Below are 5697 nucleotides of genomic sequence, written 5' to 3'. Positions count from 1 at the left end.
CGATTCAACTTACTTTGAATCAGATTGATTCCAGAGGGGTTTGCTCATATTGTAACGAGTTCCTTTTCAAAAGAATAGAAGCTGGTCTAGAAACAATCTAAGTCGAACCATCATGCTTTTTGTTTGCTAGAAAATTAGGTTTGATTTGGTTGAGTCAGCCTTGTTTTGTGATTGCATAGAATCCCAAATATTCTAATAGTGCCAGCAATGGAAACTTTGAAAGCTTTGTTGAACCCAACTAGGACTACTCGTCCTTCTTGTATCAGGTTAGCCGAAACTGAAGCAAATTATGAATTTAGGCCTAGGACCCTACAGATGCTCCCAAATATTTTTAGGGAAAGAAAATGAAAACCCATACTTCCATGTTAGGGATTTTGAGGAAATTTGTAGTACCCTAAAGATTAGAGACCTTGATGATGATGCTTTGAAACTTAGGTTATTTCCTTTTTCCCTGAAAGATAAAGCCAAATCGTGGATATATAGTTTGGATTTCGGTTCAATAGAAACATATGAACAACTTACATCTTCCTTTTTGAACAAGTTTTTATCTAGGCACAAAACATCGTCTATTAGGACGCAAATCTGCACATTTTCTCAACAAGAGGGAGAATCGTTATATATGTATTTGGAAAGGTTCAATGACTAATTAGCCCAATGTCCTCATCATGGTTTAGAAAAGGTTAGGCTAGTTCAAATCCTTTATGAGGGTTTAGATTATTCGACAACAACCATGGTTGAGTCTCTATGCACTGGTGGTTTTGAAAACCAAACTGTTGATGCGGCGATGGAATTTTTGAATGAAATCGCCGAAAAGACCCAGCAATGGGAATATTGTAGGGAACCCAAGAGAACAATTCTTCTAGGTAGAGGAAACGTTAATAGGGTAGAAGGAGGCTATGAATCCGATGCCAAAATTGCTTCTATAGCAAAAAGGTTAAAAGCTTTAGAATTGGGTCACACTAGTGGTAGAGTAGAGCCTTTTTGGGAATGCCAGAATAATAAAGAGAAAGCCAATGCTCTCTATAATAACACTAGGTTTGATAAACGTCAAAAGTTTGACCCATATTCAGAAACCTATAATCCTGGTTGGAGAAACCATCCGAACCTTTCATGGTATAAGGACCAAGGTCAGTTTAGTAATTCTAATGTTCCCCCAGATTTTGGATATACTAAGAATACTTCAGGATCAACTCAGTTTCAGAATCAGTTTGATAAGAAAATCTTAAGTCTAGAGGAAACTCTCACCTCGTTTATTCAAAATACTGAAAATATGCGTCAATTGCTTTCACAAAGCATAGAAGCTAGTAATAGGATAGGACAAGAACATAGTCAGGCCATTTCTGAATTGAAAGACCAGGTTAGTATGATCAATGAGTCTCTAAGAGAAAAAGGTAAGTTCCCTAGTCAACCGATACCCAACCCTAGAGGAGTTAATGAAGTAGGTGCAAAACCATTTAATCAAGTGAATTCTGTCACAACCCTTAGGAGTGGTAAAACGGTAGACAATAAGGTAGCCATGCCTAATAGTGGACATACTGTAGATCCACATTTTAGTTCCCAAGATGAGCCCCAGAAGGAGCCACTAACTTAAGAAACCGATAAAATTTCTAGTGATGCCAATGTGGTTCCCGAAAGGTCTCATTTTGTACCCAAAGCCCCATATCCACAGTTGTTAGCTCCAACAAAGAGAGAGTCGACTTTCAACGAAATACTAGAGATATTTAAGCAGGTAAACATTAACATCCCTTTATTAGAAGCAATTAGGCAAATTCCTGCTTATGCCAAGTTCCTTAAGGACCTTTGTACACGAAAGTGTAAGCTTAATGTCCATAAGAAATCCTTTTTAGCTGGTCAGGTAAGTTCAATCCTTTTGAACCAAACAGCCCCTAAGTATAAAGACCCTGGATGCCCCACCATATCTTGTGTGATCGGTAATTATTCAGTAGATAAGGCATTGCTTGACTTAGGAGCTAGTGTGAACTTACTCCCTTATCATGTATACAACCAGCTAGGTCTTGGTAAGTTGAAACCGACTAAAATGACATTGCAATTAGCTGATAGGTCTGTCAAAATACCTCGTGGTGTCATAGAGGATGTTCTGATTGAGGTTGATAAATTTATTTATCCAGTGGATTTCGTTTTTCTAGATAATCAGCCTGTTCAGGATCCTAGTGCTCATATACCGGTGATTTTAGGTCGCCCATTTTTAGTCACAGCTAACGCTGTCATCAACTGTAGGACTGGACTTATGAACATATCCTTTGGTAATATGACCACTGAACTAAATGTTTTTAATGTTAATAGACAACCTTCCGATGATTTAGAAGAAGTGAATATGATTAGCACTTTAGTTCAGGATCTAACTCAGGATAATTGCGACGACACTTTATTTGGTGATTCCTTAGATGAACTTGATGAGGAAATTCTCTTAAGTCAGTTAGGTGACCAAACTTTTGAACTAGAAGAAGATCTTGAGTACTTTAAAGACTCTACGGACCCTGAGATTCAAGCCATAGTGCTTATCCTTACGGAGAGTAGTGTTGACTCTAAGTTTGGGGGTAATTAACTAGAAGAAGCTCTTGAGTATTTTAAAGACTCTGAGGATCCAGAAATTCAAGCAATAGTTAGAGGTTTGTCCGAGAATACTGACTACCCTAAGTTTGGGAGTAATAATGGTCAATTATATCCATTAGAAGTCCCTAACTTGGGATTCGAGCCCAGTGTACCTGAGGTATTACTTGAGTCACTTCCGACTCCACAACCAGATCCTCCTGATATTGTCCAGGAGGAAATTCTAAAGACTTGTTGTTCGAATGAGTCAATTTTTCAAGACACTCATATGAAGCCCAAATGGGCACAACATAAAAACCCAGTTGTCTTGCAGGAAACCTTGGATGAGGATGTGCTATGTCTGTTCATTTTTCTGATTTGGTGAAGTTGTCTGATAATTGTGGCAATTTTATTTGCTTTTGTTGACCCACAGTTGTTTCGACTATTGATATATGATTTGAAAGGTAATTATCCATTTTGTGGTATTTGACGTCTGGCTGAAGACTTTAAATTTAGTACTTTTTGGGAGGTAACCCAATCTCATGCAACATGGTAATATATTTCCTTATCTCTTTTGCTTCAAATGGTAACAGTTTATCCTTGTTCATGCTTTTAATTTTATCTTTAGAACATTGAGGACAATGTTAGATTTAAGTTTGGGGGTATGGGAGAAACTTTTTAGTTGCAGTATGAATAAATAAACACCAGAACCTAGAAATTTATGCCTATTGAGGATTGCACTAACTAATCTAAGTGGATGGAAGCATTTTGATCGTAGGAGTTGAGGAACCAATCTGATTAGATGGCAACATCTAGAAGAGTCTATTCATAAAAGAACAGATCTCAGGTGTTAGAAATAACATGATAGTTTCACCATATCTCGTTGAGTCCTTTTCACTTGTATTTTTATTTTATTTTGTTTTTAAACCATGTTTCTCTAAGTGATAGGTGGGGCCCACGATTCAAGTTGTTACCAATGCTAGGGTGAATTAGAGTGATTGAGTTACAAAGAAAAAAAAAGTTGAAAAAAGAAAAAAGGTTGAAAAAAATGTTCAGTGAATAAAGTCGACCACTGGTACCCTTGTATATGCCAGTTGTGTTGAACTAGAATTAGGATTATCGATCACTGGTTCCCTTGTATATGCCAGAGTGTTGATATTAGTCAGACTATTACCTCAATCCATTAGGATAGGTTCATTTTGGCGGTGGCTTTCAGACAGATATGAGAAACGCCGTTCACTTATTTAACATCACCATTTATGTTTTTCTATATCCATCTTCTTGATCTATCCATGTGATTAGTTTTGACTCCGGATATTGATGTCCATAGTGCAACTATTTGAGTAGAGCTCTGTCACTTTATATGAATTTTAGTATGCTTGAGTGCAAACTCGTGTACAACAATTGGAATTTCGCATCAGGGTACTTCCTCCTGTAGTCAATAAGTATGCCAACCAAGGAGATTCTTTAGTTCCTTCCAAGGTTCTGCCTAGATAGCTAGGGTCTGGAGTGTAAAGGTTTTGTGGGTATATCTCTTGTAAGCCCTCCGGAGACAACACTCCGCCACTAGGGACACCTAGGGGTTTAAAGGCTTATTGCATACGCAAAATGCAATAGACGATGCCTGCGACAGTGAGTTAGGATTTCATTTTCTATTTGATTTGCTCGAGGACTAGCAAATAATAAGTTTAGGGGTATTTGATAGGCACATTTTTATGTCTTATATAATCTCAATTGTATATATTATTAGTGCTCGATTTTATATTTATTATGGCTTTTTATGTCCCTGTAGGTATTTTTGGAGAAATAAGCTATTGCGGCCAAATTGGCTAAAAAAGTGGTTTTTGCGTTCGTGGGAGAAAATTACTATACGGACTCTCACTTAGGATAAGGGGTAACCTAATTACTAAGGGGTGACCCATTTCCAGGCATCTGCTAAAGGGAGACCAGCACAGGATAGGGGGAGGTCATCTTCATCGTCTTAAAAACTGAAATTGGCGGGAAATTTTGTGCATGCAACTGGCAGAGTTGGGGATTGATTTCGAAGGTGTTTTGGTGAGATTCAATCTCCATAATTGATTGGGCTGGACGTGATTCAACTAAACAAGCCTGGTATAGTCGTTTGTTTGGATCGAATTGGGCTAGAAACCGAGTTGGAGCTAAACAGGTAAAGTGTTTTTACACGGACTCTATTGAGATTATTTTTAGAAGTTCTAGAGAGACTAAAGACCTGAAACTCTTCCCAAAGATACATATCTATCTAAGGAAGAGTTTGAGACAATCTGGAAAGCTCAGAAACGCGTGGAACAATTTAGAGAAAAGATTATTGCCGTAATTGCCAAGAAAAGAAAAGAAGAGATTTCGAGAAGTTTTGGGGAGATTAAATCGCTCTGTTGGCTATATATAAGTTGCTGGGAGTTCATAGAAGGGAGTCGAGACTTTGGGGGACCGAGCTGAGGGCTTAGTGAAGATGCAGAGGTGAAAATCAAGAGTTGCAGAGAAGACGTTTCTGCTGCTGAAGAACAACGTCGTAGAACACTTCGCAACTTAGCAAGAAACCGTTACCTAATCTTTCAAATTCAATACCTTTGTAACAGCTTTGCTACAACTATTCCTGTTAGAATTTATTTGTAAGGGAAGCTTCGGTAACAGTGGATTCTGTAACAATTATATCTGTTACAGATTCACTTCTTCAATAAAAACACCTATTTGAGCCATGATTAAATATTTTGAGCGTGTTTTTGACATGAGGAGCTAAACCCCAACACTGGGATGATGGAGGAAGCCCTCTTTCACAATCACTTGGTAACTATAATTGATTCTTTATGACTTTTGCACTTGTTTTAATCGATTTATGATTTTTCTTAATTAGTTGTGATTTTGTTTGATGACGCATGCTGGGTTTTAGGAACTTTTGATGCGTCATGCTTGTGATTTACATCTAATGCTTTATAAAATCTACTTTTGGCAAAGAAAAGAGTCAACAAAAGAGCTAAAATTATTATGAGTCATCATATGAACCAATTGAATGTGATTAGTGGTGAAATCCTAAGTCTCAGTACCTCTCGATATTCGTGACAACCTTGTGAATATATTATTAGTATTTTTATTCTTAGTTCTTAAATCAAACCTTTACACAATCCGAGT

This window comes from Papaver somniferum, chromosome 11 (genome assembly GCF_003573695.1).
Source record: "Papaver somniferum cultivar HN1 chromosome 11, ASM357369v1, whole genome shotgun sequence".
NCBI lineage: Eukaryota > Viridiplantae > Streptophyta > Magnoliopsida > Ranunculales > Papaveraceae > Papaver > Papaver somniferum.
Note: the sequence above shows the minus strand (reverse complement) of the source record.